The following is a 27,115-nucleotide window of genomic DNA, read 5'->3' on the forward strand; positions in this document are numbered from 1 at the left end:
TGGAGACGCTGTCTTTCTCTATTTTAATTTTTGGAACACTAATCACCCAAACTGGAAGAACATCTGTATACAGAACTCTAAAGCCCTGGCATTTGAATGAATCAAGTGGAGCACATCACAGTAATGTGATTTTGATAGCCTTGGAAGGGTGGAAGAGACGAGTGACATTCTAAATCGAGGGCAGCAAGTCTTAGTACAAAGCCATATGGTGGGCTACTGACCATTAGATATTTGCTGTATATAACTCAGGCACAAAATAATTAATTTAAATAAAAGTCAATAATTTGTCTAAGCACAGTTTTCCAGGAATGATTTTGGAGGGATAGTATCATTTAGTCCTCTTGAATTTCATGTTTTTAGTCCCAGGCATTACTTTACAAAAGTTGATTGTCTGCATAACCAGATGTTGTGTTTGTCCGTCTCTCAGAATCTATTGCTAAGATTTCATTACATGCAGAAAGGTAAGCAATATCTCAGCCCCTCCTGGGGTCCTAGTGACAAATCAAGGAGGTACTATTCAGACAAAGTTCACTGGAGAACAGATGATGGGTAGTTACTGGTGAACGGGAGTTCTCCCAAAAGGGGTACTTTGGAAAGTTTTTACCTACAGGGATGATGACTTCCCCAAAGCTGCATAGATGAGGCCCTTTCCTCTAGTCTTCTCAGGCCTATATACTCCAGCTCCTCCTGAGGCCACTTGTAATATGGGTAGAGTTGCAGACAGCAGGTGACATGAAATGTTGACTGTTTTAATGACCCTCTTCACCCTCTCTAAGGGGATAGGGGGGTATCAATAGTCAACAAGCACAATTGAGATAATCTTTTCCACATGGGCACAACTGACTGCTTCAAGATGGTGGCTGCTTAGCCTGGGAGGATAGTCCTATCCTATAACTTCCTCTTGGCATTTCTGATAGGACCACAATGAAAACAGTGAGGCACATTCTTCCTGGAGATTCAGGGAGAAAGGAGCAATGTTTGTGGCAAGCTTGTGTATAGATAATGGTGACGTTTATTAGTTTTCCATCTATCTAATTACTCACCTCTGACAAGTGATGAGGAAATATATTTAATTGAGCTTCAATTTCCTCTTGCTGCATGGAGAATAATGACTATACACTGATGCTATTAGTATATGATTTGCTTGAATAAGAGACCATCAACAGTAACTCCTTTTATTCTCTTGTTCTTAATGGGCAGGAAAAACAGATTTTTTACAGAGACACCATTCATGATTGTTAATTTCTGCCATGTTTTATAATTTGTAGTCGCTATATCATTCTGACCCTGTCAGGAAGAACATAGAGAAGTAAGTTCAATAAGAGTTCTAAAAAATGGCCACCTTTTCAGTGAAACCTGCGTCATAATCTTTTTCATTTTACTATTTCTTTTACAAAATTATTTGTAATTTAGACTAACAAGAAGACAAATATTTCAAAGTATATATTCAGATACATAAGAAATGCAGCCTAAATGAATATCCTAGTAAGAGCACCAGTGGAAGGGGAAGCCCTGGGTCCTGCTAAGACTGAACCCCCAGTGAACTAGACTATGGGGGGGAGGGCGGCAATGGGGGGAGGGTTGGGAGGGGAACACCCATAAGGAAGGGGAGGGGGGAGGGGGATGTTTGCCCGGAAACCGGGAAAGGGAATAACACTCGAAATGTATATAAGAAATACTCAGGTTAATAAAAAAAAAAGAGTTGTTGCCAAAAGATGAAGAATAATATCAATATTTTAGTGAGTTCACAAAAAAAAAAAAAGAAATGCAGCCTATTGGGAATGTTTATTATCTTGTTTATTTACCAAAAAGACTTCTTTATTAAAAGTATTCAAATTAAGAAGGGGAATGGAAGAGGTGACTCAGAATCAGACACTACACACTGCTTTCTCAGAGGACCCTGGTTTATTTCCCAGAACACAGTTTGAGTGGCTTACAACCGCTGGTTAACTCTAGCTCCAGGAGGATCTGAGGACTTTGGCGTCAGGGGTCACTGGCACTCACAAGCACATACCCCTTGTCTCATATACATAATAAAAACAAAATCTTAAAAATGAAAAAAAGAAACTGGGGAACAATAAAATTGAGACTTTGTTTAATTTTTTTTCCTTTTTGTCTAATAAACTTTATTACTTTAAAGTTGCAAATAAAAATTTTAAACACCAGAATTAATCAGACCCATAATTTAAATATTTTATTGAACTTCTAAACCATCAAAATAACATTTCTGAAGCTGTAGATCTTCACATTGGTCTTTTAGTTTCACTATTGAATATATATACACATATATGAGTATTAATATATTTTTAGTTAAAGTACAACCATTTCACTTCTTCCCTTCCTTCTCTCCCTCCAATTTGTCCTCTGTCCATCCCTACTCTCTTTCTCGAATTGATGGCATCTTTTTCTTTGGTCACTATCATAACATATGTATGTATGTATGTATGTATGTATGTATGTATGTATGTATATGCATACATGTATAAGTGCAATGTCATGAATTAGTTTTTTGTACATGTTTTCAGGGTTGATCACCTTGTACAGTATGAGTACAGAGAGAGCTCAGTCATGGAAGAAGCTAATTCTCCTCTTAGTCATTATGTGCCTATAGTTCTTTGTCTAGAGGTGTGACTCAATGAGACTTCTGCCTACTGTACTATGAGGTAGGTTGATATTGTCATTGTTTGGGTCTTATTTAGGCAGCCATATTGTTTTGGTATGGATGTGGCTTCCCTGTCATTTTACTCACTGCAGCTATTTCACTCCTGGGCATGTTCAGAGAACTCTAGACCCTACTCTTGAGATATTTATACCCTTACATTTATTGGTTCTTCATCCACCATAGCAAGGAATTATTCACCTAGTTGTCCATTAATAGATGGATGGATTATTAAAAGGCATTTTGATTCTAGAGAAGGGAATATACTCACTCTCTCTCTCTCTCTCTCTCTCTCTCTCTCTCTCTCTTTCTTTCTTTCTACACTCCAGATTTTTTTTGTCTCCCACCCGGTCCACCCTCCAACTGTTCCACATCCCATACCTCCTCCCAGTACCCTCCCCCATCTCCATGAGGCTGTCTCCACCCCACCCATCCCACCAGAACTCTAAACTTCCTGGGGCCTCCAGTCTCTTGAGGGTTAGGTTTATGCTTTTTGACTGAGCCCAGAACCAGGAATCCTCTGCTGTATGTGTGTTGGGGGCCTCATCTCAGCTGGTGTATGCTGCCTGGTTGGTGACCCAGTGTCTGAGAGATCTTGGGGTCCAGGTTGATTGAGATTGCTGGTCTTCTTACAAGGTCACCCTCCTCAGCTTCCTCCTGCTTTTCCCTAATTCAACTAGAGGGGTCAGCAGCTTTTGTTCATTGGTTGGGTGCACATATCTGTATCTGACTTTCACCTGCATGTTGGGTCTTTTGGAGGGAAGTCATGATAGGTCCCTTTTTGTGAGAGCTCCATAGCCTCAGTAATGTTGTCAGGACTTGGGACCTCCACTTGAGCTGGATCCTACTTTGGGCCTGTCACTGGACCTTTTATTTTCCTCAGGCTCTTCTCCATTTTCATCCCTGCAGTTCTTTGTTCTTTGAGACAGGAACAATTATGGGTTAGAGTTTTGACTGTGGGATAGCAACCCCATTTCTCACTTGGTGCCCTGTCTTTTTGCTGGAGTTAGGCTCAACAAGTTTCCTCTCCCCACAGTAGGGAATTTCATCTAGATACCCCTCCCCTTTGAATCCTGAGAGTCTCTCACCTCCCAGTTCTCTGGTACATACTGGAGTATCCGCCCAATCTCCTTCCTCCCAAGGTTACCTGTTTCCGTATTTTTTTCTTCTGGTCCTCAGGGCTTCAATCATTTTCTCTCATCCAATATCAAATCATGTTCCTCTCTTCCCCATCCCAGCCCCCTTTCCCTCCCAGATCTCTCCCTCCCTCCCCTCTTGTGGTTGCCTTCTTCTCTCCCCAAGTGGGACTGAGTCATCCTCACTTGGACCCTTCAGCTTGTTGACCTTTTTGAGTTCTGTGGACTGTATCTTGGGTGTTCTGTACTTGGGGCTTTTGTTGTTGTTTGTTTGGCTAATATCCACTTATTAGTAAGAACATACTTTTGGGTCTGAGTTACCACAGTAAGGATGATATTTTCTAGTTCCATCCATTTACCTGCAAAACTCAGGATGTCCTCATTCTTAATACCTGAGTAGTATTCCATTGTGTGAATGAACCATGTTTTCTGTATTTGTTCTTCTGTCGTGGAACATCTGGGTTGTTTGTAGCTTCTGGCTATCACAAATAAGGCCACTATGAACCTGTGCCCCTGGGGCATGGTGGGGGCATCTTTTGGGTGTATTCCCAAGAGTGGTATTGGGTCTTTAGGTAGATCTATTTCCAATTTTCTGAGGAACCTCCAAATTGAGTTCCAGAGTGGTTGTATAAGTTTGCAATTCCCCCAGCAAAGGAGGAGTGTTCCTCTTTCTCCACATCCTCGTCAACATGTATTGTCACCTGAGGTTTTGATCGTCTTGAGTAAAGACTGGGGTCACTAAGTGGAAAGCCACAAGCAATTATTTGGGTGAATACATTCATAGAAAAGTTTTTAATGCATCTGCATTTTGCATTGTGTTTTCAACTTCTTTTTAGTAAGAATTCATTTCTTGCTTGCTTACTGGTGATATGCTCTGACTAGAACTATTCACCTTTGAATTTTAAGTAGGAATAAGTTTTGCTCAATAAACTTGGGCTTACTTCTAATTGTACTGTATTTTTCACTCTAATCCTCTTATCCCTTTATTAAATTTCTGACTCCATATTTAAGATGTTTTGATGTAATTAAAGGATTTTGTCTCTCCAGGGAGGGTGGTCTATTTTTTGTTTTTAATTTAAGAAAATCCTGCATCAGGCCAGACTTAATTGTAATTTTCTCACCCTTGTGAGTAGATACAGACTAAAGCCCCTGAGAAAAGAGTTACCACAAGTTTAATTAATGAGTTCAGTTCTAAATCATGGAAGAATGATTGAGCATGGTCTCTAAATCTACCTTTTTACCTGAAAAAATTAAATGGTTATATAATTTTTCTCCAAGGGTACAGTAACCTGAGAGCAAAGATTAAGGCATGCAATGGCATGGACAAGTTCAACAGGGAAAGCATTTCATTTAGCATAAATAGGATAAGAGGAGGTGGTGATACAAACATGGTTGCTAGGGGTCTTCATATCTTCCGTCAGGTGTCTTGGCCAATACATTAGCTTGAACTTCTTCTTCATGGTTTACCTGGGGGTAAACTTGACCCTTGAAGTAGCAGTATTGAGGAAGGCAGCGTTAGTGTCGGGATGGATAGGTTAATACTGTTTCTTGACAGTTGTCTTTATCTGGGGTGCCTTTGTGCTCCTTTCTTCCTCTCTCCTATCCATGATGCCTCTGCTGTGTTATAACAAAACATAAAAACCCTCATTAATTGTTACCCTTTGATCTTATATTTAAAAATATAAATATCAGTCATTTGTTTTTAATAAACTAAAAGCACTAGGCTTGACAATTAAATCCTGAGGATTTTCTTAGCAAATCATATTTTTTAATTGTGGGACACCTAACTGCTTTATTTAATTAATTTATACTTTTTGAGCTACTGGAGACTTGAACCCAGGGCCTCTGGCATGTGAGGCAAGCACTCTGCCCCTGAGTTAATCATATTTTATGTCTAGTATCTTACATATGTGGAGGCTTTTTTTTTTGTTTATTTTTCTTCCTTCAAGTTATTTGCTACTTTTCCCAAGGCACTCGGAAAAGGCCATGATTGTAAGCTAGTTCAATGACTGAAAATATACTCAGGATGTACAGGATGATATCAGAAGTAGCTGGTGGACCTTCTGCAATATGTCTCGGTCTATGGAGCCCCAAGCTTCTGAAATGCTAGCGACTGCTTTGAGGTTTCTGGTGTCAGCCATAATATTTGTTGAACTCAGAAGAAACAAACAAACAACATGTGTCCTAAGACAAGACCGAACAGAGTTTTCTCACTAGATCTTTGTGGATTGTGTTAATTTATAACTAAAATGAGCAGCAAATAAAAATAAAATTATTAGTAGATGGGGATAGAGAGATTCTTAAATGGTTATGAGCACTAGCTGCTCTTCCAGAGGACCAGCATGTATTTCCCAGCAACCATACAGTAACTCACAGCTGTCTGTAACAGGTACAGACCATACACTTTAAAATAATAACAAACTAAAATTTAAAACAATCTATAGGAATATTAAAAGCTTCCCTGGTTGTAATTTTTTCATCGAATTCACCAATTTTAGTTTTACTGTTACATGCTCTTTGAGTTCCACAGGCAGAAAAAGAGACATTTGCTTTATGAGCTTTAAATGTTATCTCAAATACAAATTGGACAAGATTTGTGAAATTCTGTTTCCTCAACAATGCAAATCTAGAAGCCAAGTACACCAAGCTCATGGATGGGCATAAGGGTACGACATACGATCCACTCCTCAAAGACATTTATGGTACTATTCCAAAAAATGAATGTTGGACAAACCTAAGCAGGAGGTCATTACAGACTTGTGATTCAGGAAGTGAATGAGAAAAATACAGTAAACATTTATGTCCACACATTATAAAATTGTAGTGCTTACTTAATAATTTCCTATGAAATTATTATAAAGGGTCATATTTTAAGGTTGCCTTATACAGATGACTCTGGAAATATTGCCAACCACAGTGATTTTTTTTAATACTTGTGAAATGCACTGTAAATTTTATCTTCCTGAAATAGTTCCAAATCTTAGGAAATTTTAACAAAGCCAGTTAACTATTACGATAGGAATATCCATTTCTCTTCACTTCTTTCTAGGATTTCCCCTAGGCAAAAAAGAAAACCATTGTTCATACCATGAATATAGTTTTTGTTATACTGGAAGCAAGTGGGATTTTGAAAAACTACTATTTCTACAATGTCTGTTAGACTTGAAAGAACTGTCTTTTGCCCAATAGAAAAAGCCAGAGCCCTCGTGCATTTATAGTTCTTTACCACAGTGCATGGGTTTCTTGGCTTTACTTCTTTCCTGGGAGTTGTGTAGCCTGCAGTGAGTGTCTAAGGAACTCTTTTCGCATCCAAGCAATTCTCATCTTTTCCTAATGTTCCTGCTTACGTATTCTTACGTAATATGGACTAGTGTGCTGATTCCTCTGTACTATCTCGAGTATAACCTTAAATAGGAGCCTCTGGGCTTCCGTTTGTTGGGGTTCTTCTCTGGGTCCCTACTTTATTTGTGGTACTCAGAATGTTCCTGGCGTGCTAGGCTCTTGGTAGCTATTTTTTGATGGATTGATGTGTAAGACACAAAGATACGTATTTAGAGAGTACCCTAAATTGATGTCTTTGTTTCATTTATCATACTGTATTTCTTGACTTTATTCATAGTAGACTCCTGAAAGTGTCTAAATTATCAGGAGAACGCTGAACATACACCATATGCAGATCCCATAACGGATTGAATTTATACAAATTTGTTTATTTCAGAGATTTTGACAGTTTATTAAGTAAACTTCCAATTAGTAATTTAACATCCATGTTAACTATAACTGTTGGTATTTCAATAATTAGAGAAGAGGCGTGTGACACAATTTCCTATGGAATCATGATGCATTCCTAGCAAACCTAGGTCATGGTTTGGTTTTAGATGAGACATTAGAGGCCAGAAATATAAGTAAAGTATCACACTTAGCATGTTAAGATAATGTTAGGATATTGTCTTTACAGTGAGAAAACAATGCCCACAGTTTCCATTTCTAGTCAACCCTGCTTTGCGTACCTGATCTAGCTCCGAAGGTTGAGGATGAGATGGGGAGGACTGGAAGGATGCAGGGAGTCCCTGGATCTTAGCTTCTAATTTGAAAAGAATACTGATTAAATAAAAAAATTACAGACCAAATTGTTAGGGATCTTAAAGGTTTTACATACAGAATAAAGATGTTTATACACTTTTATTTCAACTTAAGTTTTAAAACTTATTCGAAAGCTCAATTCTAATGTTTTATTAAGTGGCCTTGTTATGGCCGCATGCATGTGTTGCTGTGTTTTAATGCGTGATCTCGTAATGGACATGTTCCCTTGATCTGTAAATTCATAGGAAAATGGGTATCATGTTCACTTATTTTACAATGAGTTTAATTTATTGATATGCTAATAAGGCACTGGGGCCTATATATCTTTATTTCTATATATGGCTCAATAGTACTGAGAAAATGCTTAGAATAAAGTATTGCAAATGAATAAAGGTAAGAGTCATGTTGGGCTGATCATGTTCAGCACCACCCTCGTCCTGGTGAACAGTGAGGGAATGCCAGCTCTTGCTATCTGAGCACGAGAGGCCGTGCTTCAGGTTTCTGCACGCTTTGTCTGCACAGACCGTGTGAATATCCTCTGGCAGGATCATATTGATGCTCAAAGGAGCTGGTAATACGCCAGTTTATTAATGGCACAATAAGTCATTTAGATGCATATATTTCTCACTCTTTGTAAGAGGCCTTGTGAATTTTAAATGTTAATTGACTTTTCAGAAACCTTAAGGCATAGGGCTGTTGCAGCTTAATTATGTATTATAGACATCAAATTAGGCCAACAAAACAAAAAAAACAAGCAACCAACCAAACAAAACTCAAAAACGAACTTCGTACTTTTGGTTGAAGATCAAATTTTTTACGTATCAAATAACTATAGAACTTCATAAGTCATTTTACTTTATATCAATGGGAATGCTATGAAAAACTATTTAATTTAGAGTCTGTCTGCAGCATTTCAAGTTCTTCTATGTAGTCATTGAAATGACTAAATAGCCCTCTTGCTATAGAAGAATGGACTTTTGAAATATTCTGTAGTTGAGAAGTTGGGAGGTTAACTTTGGTAAGACAGTGTATGACAAGAACTATTTCTCATTACAGTGAAGCGTGATTTGTAATCACTGAAATGGTGAACTATTTCTAGTGAATACTATGTGGAGACTTCTTTTTGGTAATGGTAAGAAATATGGTCTTAGTTTATTTTATAGAATTAATAATTTCATCCTTACCAGAGGACTTTGCTCTTATAAGGTTAAACCTTTAGACAACTAAATAGCATATATGTCTGTGTTTTATAGAATTTTTAGAAGAGGACACTAAATATAATGTCTGTAGCTCGTTTATGGGTTCTTCTACATTTCATTAGAAAAATTTATTTTATAATGTCAATGTAGACTTTAGAAAAAGAGGAACCATTGGACATTTCTTCCCACTGAAGCAAAGGCACTCACTACATTAAAGACCAAACCAGACATCAGATAAAGCAAGGAACCATTCATTACTGAGCAACTACCTCATGGGAGGGTAAAGGGCTGATATCTATTCCTGTGCAGGCCACTGACAGACATTGTCAAGAGGGAATGAAGGAGATGTGCTGGAAGAGAGCAGACCTCTATTGAAAAAGTTACAAAGTGATTGAACCAGTGCTGTCAAGTATCTGACAATTAAGTTAGAGTCCCACATTCCTGTGAAGATTAGGGAAGGACCTTGTCCTTCCAGATGAGTTAGTTTCCAAAGACTCACATGAGTTGGAGGAGCATCATCTCAAAGATTTGGAGATGAAGAAGATTGTCAGCCGGTGGTGCCTAGAGCAGTTGAGCTCTCTGAGGGTGGCTGTGGTCATTCTGCTGATGTGGCTTTACTTTGCTGAGAGTCTTCTCAAGCTTTGCTGTGTGTTATGCATAGCTGTTAGGGTTTTGCTGCTGTCACTGTGTTATAGAAAACTAGACTTTCAGATTGGCAATTTTCCAATCGAAAAGAGTATGTCACTAATTTGGCATGGAACATGTGATATATTCTTTCCTGAGTTGTAACTCTTTTATTGTTTTGTGCTTGCTTTGCCTGGTAGACAGTGTTATGTGTTGTATGTGTGATAAAAATTAAATATTGTCTACAATGGAAACACTCCTGTGTTCATGTTCACACTTCCACCCTGCAGCAGCTCATGTGCCCAGGTGGTGGTTTGTCTGCGTAACTAGGTTCTCCTTCTTGCCCTGAAGCATCGTTCAAACTCACAGTGGTGCATTCATGGTGTAGGTGTGCCAGGTTTAGCATGTTTCCCTTATTCTGGCTGACCTGAGATGTAGGTAGGTTTTTGTCCTGGCATTTGTTTCCTTTGTTTTTAAGATTTTATTTTTTATTCTCAACAGTCTTGTCAAGTAAACACAGTCCCTGCTGTGTTTCACCGAACAAGATAGCATTTCAGGAATTGAGTACCCAACCAAGGAGGTTTGCTTGTTTTGTATATGATAGTGATACATCATTAGACCATGAGGAGGCAGTATGGAATAGCAGTAGCTTTATTCAGAGTGATCTTGTTGATTTCCCAGCATGTGCTACTTAAAGAGGATGAAAAGCAGGAAGCAATACTGCATTTGTGTTATCAGAAAGTGTCAAGCACTAGGACCCATCCTTATTTGACCTATGAAGATAGTGGGGTTTTCTGTTTGTTTGTTTTTGTTTGTTTTTAATTGGATTGTGACTTAATTCTCTGATTTTAGAATTTAAGTTTGAGGTCTATGGCTTTGAATTCATTTGGGCACATTACTGCAAGCACGGTTGGGTTTATCATGGATATGTATTTTACTGTCCACAGTATTCCTTTTTAATTTTTAACTTAAGATCCCCTACTAACTCAGGCCATTTATCCAACATTTTTTTTCCTGTACATGCCCAGTTAAAGGTAACTGTGGGCATGTGAGAAGGTAAATGTTTATTGACTACTCTCTGCCAGGTACTTTCAGATGCACACTCATTAAAACTTCAGAATAACTAGTTTCATGAAGTGAGTGTTGATGGTCTTATCTAGTCATTTATCAATTCCGAGTGCACAGCTAAGAGCTGGGAATTTGGTTAAAAAAAGCTGTTGAGTTCTGTCCTAGTCAGAGTCGATGGGAGAGGACTGGGGCTTAACCCCTCCAGAAATAGCTTGAAAAGTCACAAAAAGGGAAGTGGCTTCTTCTATGGGAGCTCTGATAGCCAGGCCCTGGACACAGGGAGGAAGGTGTTAAAGATAATTGGTCAGCTTGAACATTTCTACACCTTTTCTAACTGTGTTAAAGGGAATCTCTGAATTTCATAAGATTTGACATCATGTTAGGCAGTAGGCTGAGACCCTCCCCAGTCCTGGGAAATTCTCATTTCAGTGGTGAATTAGCACAGGCCATGGCATCCATAAAGCCAGGTAGACTGTTCTTGAGGGTGTGGTGTTCAGCACACTGGCTAGAAGGTAGAGAAAATCAAGGCACGTGAAAGACTGGGTCAGTTTAAACATAAACTCCAATAAGAAAGTAATGGAAATGTTGGAAATGCTTGGCTGAAGAGGAAGAGTGCTTAGAGCCTCGCTCTGTTTCTGTTACCCATCCAATCTGACTTGGTGGGTAAAGTTCAGCAAGGAGCATTTCCTTCCCTAGTGGGGCCTTCATTTTTTCAGCTTATCTTAATTACCTCTGCCTGAAGGCATCGGTGTATGCATTGATTAATGTAGGACACATAATCTAATTATATGCTGCCAGCAATCTTGTAAACAGTAGTTTTCATGTTTTGTTTTTAAGAGTTCTCTCTGAGGTTTGGACAGAGTGTGATGATAATGGTATTGCCAAAACCTGTCAGTGTGATAAGAGACATTATTATATAAGTTGCAAAATTCCCTACTTCATCCTTTTACCCCTCTTCTCTAAGATGTCCCATCCCCAGTGGCATCCCTACAAAATGGTTTGTTCTATAGAAACCATTATCTGTTAGAAAACAGATAATGAATAATAAAAATCTGAAAAACCAAAAAAGTCTTTTAATCAACAATTTCAAATGGTTTCTCAAGTTTCAGAATATTAAGGTCAATCAGCCTACTGACCATTCGATACACCGTCTTGCTCATGAGTAAAATTTTGACATTTCCTGGAAGTGTTCCTTATGCTCTTGAATCCCATTTGATTTGCCTTAAAATGAAATCTTGCTCATGATGTCCATACAGTAAAATAAAGCATGATACATGAATAAGTACAAACATGCACTCAGATTCTTCTGGCTAGAAATATATGTTCACGGGTTTTTGTTTCTGCTAATATATGTTTTGAACTTGTAATGGTTTTGGTTTGCAAATATTTCTCAAAGGCCCGTACAACAAATGCTTGGTGGACAGACAGCTTATGACAGTCCTGCATGGAAGCAATGCCTAGTGGAGGAACATAGGCTGTCGGGATCATGGCTTTGAAGGGACCCCTGGTCTCATGGGAATGGGAGTAAGATGTTAGAAAAGATAGGAGTTTTGCAGAGAAGAACCCTGTGGAAGGAAGAAAGCAGAGCTTACTCCTTAAAGGGACAGACACCCACAGGACCGGGCTTTATGGTGTTTTATTTTTTTTTTCTTATTTCATCAGCTCACATCTCCTTCCTTTATTATGGCACTTATACCTGAGTGTTTATGCTGTGCATTCCGAAGCCTATGGTCAACAGGGGACTGGATGAGACATGTGTGTATCACAAGCTCTGTTAAACACAGAGTATTTGTGGAGCAAACTGATTTTAGAAGTGCCTTTCTACTACTGAGTCATGTAGAATGTATTACAAGTTTTTGATATGCACTTTGTAGAAAGTTCCATATTAACTCTTTAAGGGGTTATTGTTTCCCTAAATGTAAAGGCTTTTATCTTTAATTGGGATGTGGCTCATCTAAATTACCAAAATAATTTGTTTACTTAAAGCTAAGTGATTGTTATTGTTCATGGTCAATCAAGAATGTCTCCCCCGGTTGCATCTAGGTTAATTCCTTATCAAAAATCATAGCGATTTTGTGTTCTTCACATTTTTCTTGGTTTTAATGTATCACATTGAATCCTAGTTCAGTTGAGGGAATATACCACAAAGGGAGTTGGAAGAGAAATAAATAGTCTTCTCTATTTCCATGAAAATTGTCTAGAAAGGATGAAGGTCTGCTGAAAACTCTAAGTATGAAATGATATTCTTAAAGAACGGTGGCTATATTTCAACCACTGTCAGAGTGTTTTGAAGATACTAAATTGATTTCTTCTATAAATAGCTATTATAATTGATGAAGATAGTTTTAACAATGCTTTAAATTATTTGCTATTGCAATAGTTAATACCGAGAGTTTGGCTCTTTAGTAGAGCCTAGGATTTTGAAGTTGAAAAGGTTCGTCTCACTTGAGCACGTTGGGAAAATCTCATCTTCACTAGATGAGATTGTAGATTGTGGCTAATTCTACTAACCGCAGTCAAGCCTTTGGTATTTCTAAAAGACAAGGGAAACCTTTGAACATTAAACTGGAAGAATAACATGACGAGACCTGTGGGTTTGAGGAAGGTCGCTTTTCCTTGCCAGTTGTTTCAGAGAAGCCAGAGAATAAATCTATTGAGAAATGCTTATTGTGTAATTATGGTTACGTTTTATTTTGTAACACAGTGATCTAAGCAGTGATGAAAATAACTCCTTTGTTCCTCTTCCTTCACACACTTTCAACCTCAAGTTTTTCTGCACAGGTATGGAGAGCAGTGCTTCCAATTCAGAGGTGTTTCCTGATAGGATCAGTGATTGAAGAGAGGCTTCCAGTGTAGTTCTGCCCTGACAGCTTCACATGAAGTAGGAGGAACAGCAGTAACAGACACATGTGAAAATGCACACACATGATAGCATGGAGAAGTCTTGCTTGTGTGTTTGTAAGCTTGCTTGACATTTTTGGAAGGATTTTTTTTTTACTGTAGTCTTGTATTGGAAAATATCGTGTAATGTAGCTTTTTTTTTTTTTTTGTACTTTTAAGTGTCTGAGTGTCTGCCTTTATGTGTATGTGTGTACTGCATACATTTCTTGTTCCCATGGTGGCCAGAAAAGAGCATCCCATCCCTCAGAACTGTCATAACAGATAGTTGTGAGCCACCATCCTTGTGGGTGCTGGGAACTGAATCCAGGCCTTCTGCAAGAGCAGCTTAGTATCCTAACTGCTGAGCCTCGCTCTATTTCCTGCCTTTGTACATTTCATCATAGTTGAATAATCAATACACTATGCTGTACCAAAGAACTCTCTTATTGGAAGTGTTAAAATATATATTGTCACCTGTAAACTTTCTTCACTGCTATTTAATATTGCATATGTTTAGATTGAGCTGAAATCTGCTTAAGTAATTTTGGAGCACAGAAGCACAAACAGCCAACTTGATAGGATGAGCTCTTATGTGCATATAAAAGTCTTTCCAAGCCTGTACACCTCACTGTGTGCTCTGTGTGCTTTTACTCTGGAATGTATTCCAGGCTGCATTTCAACATTAAGCTAAGCCGTACGTCTATGGTTACTGCTAGTCTTTGTTTTATCTCCTCACACTAAGTACATGTTCTTGATGACTTGTTTTGTATTATGTTGGATTTTGATCTTGTGATATTGCTGTCAGGGAGGGCATCAAAATGAAATTGTAACGTTTGTGTTCAATTCAACCTGTGTGGTACTGGCAATATAAATATTCATTTGGGGCAGGTCTGTGCCTTTGGCTGTGTTGTTGATTCAGATTTTTCATGGATGTGTGTAGAGTCATTCATCCTTGGACAACTAGATGTTCATTTGCTGAGTTGTTTCCAAAGTAGTCAAGTGAGAAACATGCAGCTCTAATTCTGTAGACAATATTGCTAGCCTAGTAGAAATCAGTGTAAACTGTGAATGTTTCATGGGCATTTTCGCCTGTTGCATGCATATGTGTCTGTTTCTATGAATGCACATACACATACAGTGTGCAAGTACATCTGAGTGCACATGTATGTGGAAGCCAGAGAACAATCTCAGAAGCTGTTCTTCAGTAATTAACCACTATTTTTTTATTTGACAATTTCTCACATTGGTCTGGCTCTAGCCAAATAGTCTATACTAACATATCAGAGGACCCTAGGTATCATCTTGTCTCTGCTTATCCAGTTCTAAGATAACAAGAATATGTCACCATAACTGGGTTGATTTGTTTTAATTTTAATTATATTGGTGTTCTGCCTCCACCTATGTCTGTGTGAGGGTGTCAGATCGCCTGGAATAGGAGCTTCAGACAGTTATGAACTGCATGTGGGTGCTAGGATTTGAACCTGGGTCCTTTGAAAGAGATTCAGTGTTCTCAACCACTGAGCCATCTGTCTAGCCCAGGATTTTTTTTAAACTAGAATTTTTGTGCTTAAACTTAGATCAATGCATCTCTCTGGCCATTTTCCCTGTAAAACACTTACTCATTTCTTATCCCCGTGAATGTTGAATAAGACCAGCAGATACTGGTAAGGATGTGGAGAAAGAGGAACACTCCTCCATTGTTGGTGGGATTGCAAGCTGGTACAACCATTGTAGAAATCAATCTGGTGGTTCCTCAGAAAATTGGATGTAATACTACCTGAGGACCCAGATATACTACTCCTGGGCAAATACCTAAACGATGCTCCAACATATAACAAGGACACAGGCTCCACTATGTTTACAGCAGCCTTATTTATATTAGCCAGAAGCTGGAAAGAACCCAGATGTCTTTCAACAGAGGAATGGTTACAGAAAATGTGGTACATCTACACAATGGAGTACTACTCAGCTATTAAAAATAATGACTTCATGAAATTCTTAGGAAAATGGATAGAACTAGAAAATATCATCATGAGTGAGGTAACCCACAAAAGAACAAACATAGTATGTACTCACTGAGAAGTGGATATTAGCCCATAAGCCCAGAATGCCCAAGATATAATTCACAGACCATATGAAGCTCAAGAAGAAGGAAGTCCAGAATGTGGATGCTTCAGTCCTTCTTAGAAGGCGGAACAAAAATACTTATGGAAGGTAGAGGGTGTGAGGGACTTGGGAGGAAGAGAGGAAGGGCAGGATCAGGCATAGGCAGAGATAGAGTGGATATACAGAGGGTCCTGAGTTTGAACAGAAGTGTGTTGGAATGGGGGATGGTGAATGGAGGTAGCCACCGGCAAGTTCTAGATGGCAGGAAAGCAAGAGGCTCCCACGATCCTAGATGGATGAGACTAACTATAATGTCCAACATAGAGGAGAGAGAACCTATAAAGACCATATCCAGAGTTTAGGCATGGCCCCTGGTTGGGGGATGGGGCCACCTACTCATCTCCAAATTTTTAACCCAGAATTGCTCCTGTCTAAAGGAAATATGGAGACAAAGTTTGGAGCAGAGACTGAAGGAAAGGCCATCCAGAGACTGCCCCACCTGGGGATCTATCCCATATACTGACACCAAACCCAGACACTATTGCTGATGCCAAGAATTGCATGTTGACAGGAGCCTGATATAGCTGTCTCCTGAGGGGCTCTGACTGCCAGAGCCTGACAAATACAGAGGTAGTTGCTTGCAGCATGGGGACCACAATGGGGGAGTTAGAGAAAGGACTGAGGTAGCTGAGGGAGTTTGCAACCCCATAGGAAGAACAACACAAACTTGAAGGCTTCTGAGATTTGTGATTTTTCCTCTTAAGCCTATGGGAAACCATTCTCTTCATGAGATAAATAGAGAAAAACTTCCATTCTTCTATATCATAAATAAATTCTAATATCGCAATGAAGATGAAATTGTTGAAAAATCTATAAAATTTTTTGGAGATGCATATTCTAAACAGTCATATAAAAATGCTTACCATCACTAATATCATGGGAAAGCAAATTGAGACGACTGTGAAATAATATCTCCCTCAAATATGAATGACTGTTATCAAGAGGATAAAAGATAAAAAGCACTGGTGAGGACTCAGAGAGAAGGAGGCCTGTGTATATTCTTGATAGGAATATTAGACTCTGTTAAACAGTTTGGAGTTCCCTTTAAGAGTTAAAAACAGAAATACCTCTGACTTAGCAAACCTATTCATGGCTATCTGTGTGGGAGAAATGCTTGTATTTACCAGATTGTATTGTTGTTAACTTTAGTCTATGTGTGATCAACCTAGTGTTGATGTATGAATGGGGATGAAGAACATGTGGTGTATATGACTCCATAATGCTAATTAGTCATAAATAGAATAGAATCTCATTGAGAAGAGCTAAGATAAATGTAGGAGATACTAAATAAAATGAAGTACAGAGAGACATGTAAATATAAGTTCTAAAAAGTTAAGAATAAATTAATGGTTACCAGAGCCTGATTTGTGTGTGTGTGTGTGTGTGTGTGTGTGTGTGAGAGAGAGAGAGAGAGAGAGAGAGAGAGAGAGAGAGAATGTTAGAAACACACACATAGACAGACCAACACACACACAGAGGCAGAGACAGGGAAGTAGAGACAGACACACGTACAGAGAGAGAGAGAGAGAGAGAGAGAGAGAGAGAGAGAGAGAGAGAGAGAGAGAGAGAGAGAGAGAAGAATAGGGCAAAAAAGAAGAAGCAGAAGAGGAGAAAAGAAGAAAGCAAAAGAAGACAAGGAAGAGGAGGAGGAGGAGGAGGAGAAGGAGGAGGAAGAAAAACAAAAACAATGAAGAACAAGAATAGGAAGATCAAGAAGAGCAGTGAATGTGGAAAATTGGTCAATGGATACAAAGTTACAGCTACCAAGCTGGAGTAACTTCTGTTTCCCTTCTTGTATGCAACAGTGAACGGTGACAACAGTTAGTCGCTTGTCTTCAAAATGAAATAGAGGCATAGAAGAACTTGTTACAAAAATGTTTGAAGTGATGGTGGACATAATAATTACCCCAGCTTGGTCATTACACAGTGTTTTTTGTAATGAAACATTGAATTGAGCTTCATAAACTTACTGTGATGTTAATTAGAAATAAAACATAGAAAATAGTAAAAATGGTGGAGAGCCCCTGAATGCTCAGTGGCAAGCTGCGATGAACCTACAGCATGGGATAGCAGATGACTTTCTTTCTTGTATGACTAAGCCCACATGTTCTATAATTTTATGCTAGTGGAAATACAGAAACCTTACCAGAAGACTTTCTTATGACGTTCTCAGAAAGTGGTGTAAATGCCAAGGCAGCTTTGTACAATTAACCCAGCTCCAGGTCGCTGGCATGGTATAGAAATATATGTTCAGCACTAAAATTACTCCTCAGGGGTTCTTTAACTTGAAGTAGGGACAGTGTGACGAAAGAGGAGAGTGTCTCTCACACACCATCACACACACACACACACAGAGAGAGAGAGAGAGAGAGAGAGAGAGAGAGAGAGAGAGAGAGAGAGAGAGAGAGAGAGATGCAGAAGGGAATAAAGACAAACTTGGCACAAGTCACTTGCTTTCAGCAAGTCCTGAATGTTTCATTAAAACTGGCTGTGGCTAAGTAAAACCTTGAATTAGGAATTAGGGAACGGTGCCTGATATTTTTTATTAACCAATTTACCTTTGAAAAAATAAATTCTTTGGCTCTGACTTCCTTTTGTTAAAATCAGTGGTTTGCTGCAGATACCTCTAAGATGCCTTATTGCAAATGTCCTTGAAGCTCTTAGGTGATTTGATCAATTAACAAAGAGATTTGGAGTTTTGCTTTGGATAATTTAAGAAGTGTTTCAGGTTTTTAAACATTGTGACTAAATAGCTTTGCTCCCAATAGGTTAACTTATTGATATGCTACAGGAATGATGTGAAAATATATATTGTGATTTTTTTCACATCATTTTCTCTTAAACGGAACAGAAGCTAGTGGTTGACTAGCTTCCTTGACCTCTCCTCTGAAATGAATGTTTTGTAGCTCATAAACCTTTCTAGTAAAATGTATTTTAAGCATATTTATTCTGTTTAGCTTATCTAGGACAAATGTTCTCCCAGTTGCCTATTAATAATTGTGTGTAACACCAATTAGTTGGCTAAGCATAGAAAAACCTTAAGCAACTTACTTCAGCAGATAGTAACCGAATTTTAAAATTAACTGTTAGGTATGTTTTCATTTTATTTGTGCTTTATTTATTCAGTGATGAAATTTACCCCCTCTACTGCAACTGAACATCAGGTTTACAGATTGAAAAATAAATGTTGATTATAATCAAAGTTATACCAGTTCTGTTTGCCATTAGGTTTAACTAAACAGTTTATGTGTGTGTATGAATTTCATATGGTGAGGTTTCAAAGTCTGAAAGTTGTTTGCTGTTAACTAAAATTTTAAACGCAGTTGATATTTGTTATGTTATTTTTCTAATATTTGTAATTTAATATTTTTGTTTTTTTTCTTTGTATAAGAATATCTTATATATAAATATATACATATATGGAAGTATCTGTGAAATTAACTTAATAATTCATGCTCTATACATATGTATATTTGTGTATGTTTCTGTGGAGGTCAGAGGTCAGTCTATGGTTTCATACACTTTCTACTTTGTGTCTCTGAGGCAGGGTCTTTCATAAGCCTCAAACCCACCGCGTGAGCTACACTGGCTGTCCAGGGAGCTCCGGAGACATCTTTTTCTCTTCCTGTATCTCTTACATGTGACATTACATCTAGCTTTTTATACGGGTCGAGGAAGTTGAACCTGGCCCTCCTGCCTGTGGAATAAGAACTTTCCTGACTGAGCTATTGCCCGAGTGCCAGCTGGTTTGCTTAGTTAAGGAAAGTGACCACCTATTTCTAAAGAGAATGTGCTTTTAAGTATACATGTTCTACCTAGATATTTTGGGCTACAAGCAGTGAATGACATTGACTCTATGACCCTTTTTCTGTGCTTTCTAATATCCTGTCACAGTTTTTGAATGAGGGTCATTATAGACTTTACTATATTTTAAGCTCATCTGGAGAGTAAGCGTGTTTTAAAGGTCTAATTACGATAGTGTTCTATGACATGGATGGTAAATGCTTCCCCAAGGCTCATTCTTTTATATGTTCACAGTCTAATTGGGAGCCCTTGGTAGGTGCAATGATATGACAAATCAGTGACATTTCATCCTTAACTACATGCACCACATCCTGTAAAGGGAAGGAATTTTAAAGTAAGAGAAGTAGCAAGGGAAAAGATTTTAGTAGTTGGTCAGGTGAGTCAGAAGTTAAGGTCACTTTTTGGTCTTGCAGAAAACCAGTTTCATTTCCAAGTACCCACACCTCAACCTTCATGGACAACTGCATCTGTGTATACCTATGAACACACACACACACACACACACACACACACACACACACACAGGTACACAGATAAAATACAATTTTAAAAGAAAAATAAATTTATTTAGAGGGTTAGAATTTTTTTATAATCTTATATACATACTATGTTTGTTTCTTGAAATGGAAACAAAATGGTTTATCCCATGTTTTCCCTGTAATTCATGAAAGAATTTCTGTGTAAAAATGCATATGTAATGTGCATAAATATTTTTCTTTGGTCTTCATATTCTACCAATTACTTTATTTTAAATTCTAAAGTGTTACAGACATAATTATGAATCTTCAGAAGTTCTCCTAACAACTGTACTTCATATGGTTTTGGAGTCACTAGGAACCCGTTTTACCCACCCCAGATGCCACTAGACAGATCACAGAGAAGTGCTGTTCTATGTTCTCTGCATGCCCCATCCATCTGTTGCTGTCTGACTATGCATCCTGCATGGCTAGGAACAAGCTCTGTTGTGAATGTGTCTTCCCTCAGATTCAACAAACAGCCCATGAGAAGACTCAAAGCTTCTCGTTAAGACATTCATTGTTGGAACCAAGTTCTAGACGAATGTTCTTTTGTTCTCCATTTTGCTTCTACAAATCAGCTAGGAAACCTCCACTGTCTTCTCTGCTATTTGTAGCTTATTATCTGTCATTGGTTTTGGTTATATTTAGAGCACTGGTAGAAATGTGCGGACACAGAGGCACAAAGAGAATTTACCTAATAGTTCCAAGGCTTGGATGAAGCGTTCCCCATGGTGCTGTGCATACCATGCCAAGATTGAAAGTAGTGTGTTGGCTATTACTGAAATGTAGCTCCTTTACTTCTTCTCATAAAGAATGATTATTGAATTGCGAGGAGAAATTTAATGGGAATGTTTGGGTATAGTGTATCTTGTTTTCATAATTAACTGCTATAGGCTTTTAAGTAATTAGCCTTTGAATTGTTTGTTTGAGTAGTTTTTGGTTAAAATATATTCATATGCTCCTTTCCTGGGGGATTTACATGTGTTTCTTTGATATAGATATGACTGTCCAAGTGAATATATATATATATATATATATATATATATATATATATATATATTCTTTATTGAATGACCTCTGGAACTGAAATTACAACTTTTTTTTAGAATTATGATTTTGTTTATTGTAAAGATTTGATCAGGAATATGCTTTCTTAAAAGGTGAACGATCCCTTTGCATTGGCCCCTTAATTTTACAACTTGCACTACTAATCTGTCTGTCTGTGGCACCCATTCCACTTATTTTTATAAATGTATCACTTAGACACAGGTACAAAGAAACCTTCTGTCCTCCTGTGCACTTCGTTATATTTTCTAATTCTAACATCAGACCAACTACGGATGTCTTTTCTGATGCTCTAATTTGGCTGTCCCACAATGGCTGTCAGTGGCACCAGGTAATGTGTAACATGTTGCATTTTAGTTCTTTTCTTTAACTTAGTGCCCCAGAGCTCAGTGCATGCTGTTGTATGTATCTTTTGCAGTTCGTTTAAAGAATGCTAAGTAGCATGAACTTGTTGTTTAAGATTTTGGTGATCGTCCTTGCTAGTTTTATCAAGATGACTGGAACCAGACTCACTAAGAAAGAGGAAGCTTTGGTTGCCTCCCTTAGGTTGGCCTGTGGAGCACTTTCTTGATTGAACATTGACCAGGTAGGGTCCAGGTCAGGGTGAGTAGTGCCATACCTGAGCCAGTAGTCAGGACTGCATAAGAAAGCAAGCTGAAGAGTCCACTGAGCAGTGTGGCCACATGGTCTCTGTTTCAGTTGCTGCCATATGTAAGCTGAAACACACCCTTTCATTCCCAAGTAGGTTTTGGACAGTGTTTTATCACAGGAATCAAAAGCAAAAGGGAAGGAAAGAAAAAGGGAAAAGAAAAGGTTGGTGTCACCTGAGGATCAGCACAATGATGTCCTCTGGTCTCTACAAGTAGCAGCATGTGTGTGCACAGTTTTGCACATGCATACACATAGACATTTACAAGCATATATTCACTCATATGTGCATACATATGTGAGATTTTGACGATTATAATGTTGTTGGTATAAATACAGATTTATGCATATTTTTCCAAATTTTTAAAATTATTTTATTTACATTCCAGTCAATCCCCAACCCTCCCTGTCCCCCTCCCACAGTTTCTCATTCCACTCCTCCTCCCCCTTGCCTCCCAGAGGGTGCTCTCCCCACTACACCAGGCCTCCTCTTCTCTGGGGCCTCAAGCCTTTCAAGGATTAGGTATATCTTCTCCCACCAAGACCATATTTTATTTGACAAGTTTTAATTTTTTTTGGTTTTTTTTTGACGAGTTTTAATTTAACTAGAATAAATACAAGTGTGATTGCTGAGATGTATATAAAATGAAGATTTAATTTTATAAAAATACTCTTCTTTTTCTCTAAGTAACTCTACAATTTTCTATAATGTAGAGAATGTCACACTTTCCATTCTCTACTCTTCATTTGGCTTTGTCTGTCCTGTGTTGTTTTTAGCATTCTAGTAGGTCTGTAATGGTGATTTAATTTACTTTTCTCTAGTGACTAAGGGTGCTATCCTCTCTGGTATGGTTCTTACTTGATTTCTTTATTGAATTGTCTGTTTAAACCTTATGTCCATTCTTAGCATATTTTTATTAGTGTTTTAAGAGTTTTTTAAAAAGCAACTCTCATCAGTCATTTGCTTAATTTTTAAAAAATTCCATCCCTGTTTTTAATGTATGTTTCTATTCTTGTAGTTTGTTGGTAAAGTCATCAGTTTTTATAAAATTCATATAAACTATCCAGGAGGAACTGGTTCTGGACCCTCATGGATGGGAAATTCCCTGTGTGCTCATGTTTCTTATGTAAGATGGTGTGGCATTTGTGCAAAACCAAAGTCCTTCCTCCGGAGTCTCTGGAGTATACAGTAGATTTTCTATATGGACAGTTTCTATATAGTTTCTATATAGACTGTATTGTTTCTGGGACAAGCAATAAGACCGTAAGAAGGCTGTCGTGCTGTTTAGTACAGATACGGATTTTCTTACATTGTCCATTTGCTGTGGGAGCCGGGAATACAGAACATGTACATACAGACAGTTGACTGTGCATTTGATGTTTGATAAAAATCTCTTTTTGGCATCTTCTCTGAGATAGTCTTTTTTTTCCAGAATAAAACACTTTATTTTAACTCAGTCACAATACTGGTAGTTCAAGGAACCAATACTATAAGCCTCAGTAAACAGCTATAGTTAGATCTCGTTCACCGCCATTCTGAAGCCAAGGAGCTGGTAGAAATAAGGGTCCACACTTGCAACTATCAATTATACAGAACCAATGTCACATTTCTCCAGCTTGAATTTCTTGATTAGATCAAACCATTTGCAATCCAGCATTGCCGCAGCACCTCACTGAAGCCCTCACGGACCATGACATCACTCTTGTTCTGAGCACACTCCAGATACTGCTTGATCTGGAGAGAGTAAGGTCCACGAGACCGCTGGTCCTGCAGCTGGACTCCCTGAGGCTCATGGTTAGTGATGTCAGGCTTCACAGCCTCAGCATTAGCACCCCTGCTGCAGCCCCCAGTGATGGCGTGATCCAGGGGGTGCCCCACCGCAGGGCCCACAGCCACACCAGCTGCAGTGGAAGCCATCTGGGCCATCAGGCCTGGCTGCCGAGGTGCAGCCGCAGGTGAGCCAAAGGCAGATGGTGCAGCTGCTGCTGGAGGCTGAGCTGCAGGTGCTCTTCTGGAAGCAGCCCTCATCCGAGGGGCACGGCTGGCCGGCTGGCTGGAGGAGTCACCCGGGAAGTGAGGCTTCAGCTTCCACAAGGCCTCCTAACTGCTCCTAGGCTCAGCGTTCAGAGAAGGGAAACTGCCGAGAGAGCCTTTCTTAACCAATCATAAAATTTTCATAAGCAATTTTGTCTCCACTTGGGCTTATAGTCCTCTGAATAATTTTTAATGTAAAATATAGGTACAGGTTTTTATCTTTATGAACAAATACCAAATTACCATTGTATATTGAAAAAAACTGTCCTTTCTTAGTGGCACCCCTTTAAAATAGTGACTGACTATATTCCTGTATGTGATTCTGAGCTCCTCCTGGACCTGTGAGCTGTGTTCGTCTGTTTTCCAATCTTCTGCTATCTTGAATATGTAAATTTATAATAGCTTAATATTTGTTAGTAAGGATTTAATTTGGAAGCCTGCGTCATGGCACTGGTTTTGGACTTGTGTATAATTCCATTAGAGTTGAAGAATAAACGTGTATGCTTTCTGTCGTTACACACATGGGGATAGCATTTGACTGTTGTCATGGTGACCATTGCTGTTGGTTGGTCGAGTGTGATTTTTCTTTCAGAGCATCATATCCATGGTGATTGTGTTGGAGTGTTTCATGAATTTGCTAATAAGAATTTTTATTTCTAAGTGTTTGTAAAGTTTTTTTCTAACTTCGTTCAGTTCTGTCGGCTTTCCCTTCAAGCATATCGGATTGCCTTGTGACTACTTCAGTGAAGCCTAGGTCAGGTGATGTCTTACTCTGTGGCACCTTCTTTCCCCCAAATCACTTCAGCCACTCCAGAGCTTCCCTCTGGACTCAGGTGGCTATGTTTCCTACTTTCTGTCTTTTGCAGTGGCTGTTACCGTCCCGGCACACACTGGGACAACACACCAGCCCAGAACATTAAATGTGTCTCGGGGATTCTGCTTTCAAATACTTGAGCTCTATATCCAAAAGAATTCCCACTGCTCTTAACATATCAGGTTGCTCTCGTATCATCTTTCTGAGTGCTGCCATGCATTTTCCGTTATTACTCAGCAAGGCAAAAATGGTTGCAATGTCTAGGTTAACAGGAAGTTTTCTTCTGTTTCTGCTTTGGGGATTTTAAATAATAACAATAGTCATATGCAAGAAGTGGTACATTATATTGTTTGTTGGCTTGTACTTAATTAATGAACACTTGATATGAAAATCTTTTCATATTGTTATTGACTATTCATATATCTACTTTTATAAATTATGCATCTTTTTCTCCCAGTCAAATGCTTACCAAGCTCAACCCTGCTTAGCTTCCAATGTAAGATGAGATCAGGCATGCTCTGGGTACTGTGTTCTTTGCTCATTATCGAATTGCTTATATTTCTTTCTGTGAATATCTATCATTTCTAGCCATAATTATCATGATAATACCTGATTATTTCTACTAGAATGTCTTTGATAATGCTACCATCTTGACCAAAACGGCATGCTGTCCATACCCTTTTCTTTTTACAGTTGTGAGGTGTGTGTGTGTGTGTATGTGCGTGCGTGCATGTGTGTGTGTGTGTGTGTGTGTGTGTTGAGTATTTTTCTACTTACCCTGTACATTTTGAACACTATAAAGACATCAATATTGCATGAATACTACTCATTTGTTCATTTCAACTTGTAACTCACAGTTATGTCTTTCACACTACAAATTGTAATCTGCTGAGAGATGTGACTTCATTATCGGTTTAGTTTTCTTTTGTTCATTCATTTTCACATTTCATTCATTCATGCATGCATGCATTCATTCATTCAGTGTGTATGTGCCTGGTGTGTGGTGTATATGTATGCATGGTATGCATGTAGAGGTCAAGGAACAGTCTGAGAGTCTATTTAGAATCTTCTGCTCTGTAGTCACTGGGTACTGAACTCTGGTTATCAGCCTTGTAGGCAAGTGCCTTTACTTGGTGAGCCAGCTTCCTTTTAATTTATTTAAGCCACTTCCATATGCTGTTGCTACATATGTCCTAGTATATGTCACAAAAGGACAAATCTGGGACCTGGGCAGTGAAACATGATAATCATATGCAAGTAATTCATAGTATTAATTGAAAGCTGAAATTTTCACCAATGTACTTTAAAGTTGATCATAGATTCAAACACAGATTTATTTATTTTAAACTCTTGCTCCAAGGGACTTTTTACATGAATTTATGCCACTTCTAAGCAAACAACTGGTGACTGGTGGTATTGCTGAATAATGCATAAAGAAAGATTATAAAAAGTAGCCATATAAAGGTTTTGTATGTTGTAAAACAAATGATTTATCTGCTGGGTAAAATCTGCATGGAATTGTTATATTTTTATTATTAGGAAAACAGACTGCCTTAATTACTAAGCTCATCTTACAGTAACAAGGATAATGGACAGTGGTAATTGCCTGTATTAAAAATTTTCTGGTTTGTACTAAATTTCGGATTTAAGACCCACTGTTGCTTTACCAGATGTCAGAGTCAAAGAGACATTGACACCGATAAGAAAGCATTTAACAAACCATAAGCCTAACATGATTTATAGATTGGTAGCCATTGTTTTTTCATGGCCTAACTGGGACCCTCTATCTTCTATTTCATTTTATTTCAATGAGCATATTTTATTTTCTAAGACAATTTCTATTGTCTTAATACAAGGAGTCTCTCGGTGTCTAGACGTCTGTGAAGGTGGAATACAGATCCTAATATTTACGGGATCCCTTTAGCCTACAATGTTTCCATCTTTCTGATAAATTGTAAAATAAAAGGATGTAAGATTGAGGGATCAGTCAGTCCTATAATAAATTAGAACTGTATGAAATTCAAATGCTGTATTATATTTTTTACTGAAAAGTGAGATTTAGGAAGATACATGTTCTAAGAATAGATTGATGTTCATTACTGTTGAAGACCATTTTATTTAAAATAAGTAAGACACATTTAAATATAAGTAAAAGATGAATAACTTTAATTAAAGATCCAGCTGTTTTATGTTTCTGAGATAGGTCTTTCAAATAACCCTGACTTGCTTGGCAGCGTGTACCCCAGGCTGACTCCAAGCTTGGAAGTCTTCCTGTTTCCCCTTTCATGCCTGGGTTTGCAAACATTTATCACCGTGATTGATTGAGATGATTACTTTTAATCCACTATCAGAATTTTGCTTATTTTAAATTGAAATTCTTCAGAGAAACTGTGATTTGTGTGAACATTTCTCACTT

At 38.3% G+C, this 27,115-nt stretch overlaps 1 protein-coding gene and 1 pseudogene across 3 annotated transcripts in view; one reads left to right on the forward strand and one right to left on the reverse strand.

Annotated features, from left to right (window-relative positions):
* Crppa (CDP-L-ribitol pyrophosphorylase A) overlaps nt 1–27,115 on the forward strand; it is a 276,760-nt gene that overhangs the window by 165,610 nt on the left and 84,035 nt on the right.
* Nucleotides 12,483–25,241, reverse strand: Chchd2l2-ps4 (coiled-coil-helix-coiled-coil-helix domain containing protein 2-like 2, pseudogene 4; annotated as a pseudogene).

Source organism: Rattus norvegicus, chromosome 6, assembly GCF_036323735.1.
Source record: "Rattus norvegicus strain BN/NHsdMcwi chromosome 6, GRCr8, whole genome shotgun sequence".
NCBI classification, from domain to species: Eukaryota; Metazoa; Chordata; class Mammalia; order Rodentia; family Muridae; genus Rattus; species Rattus norvegicus.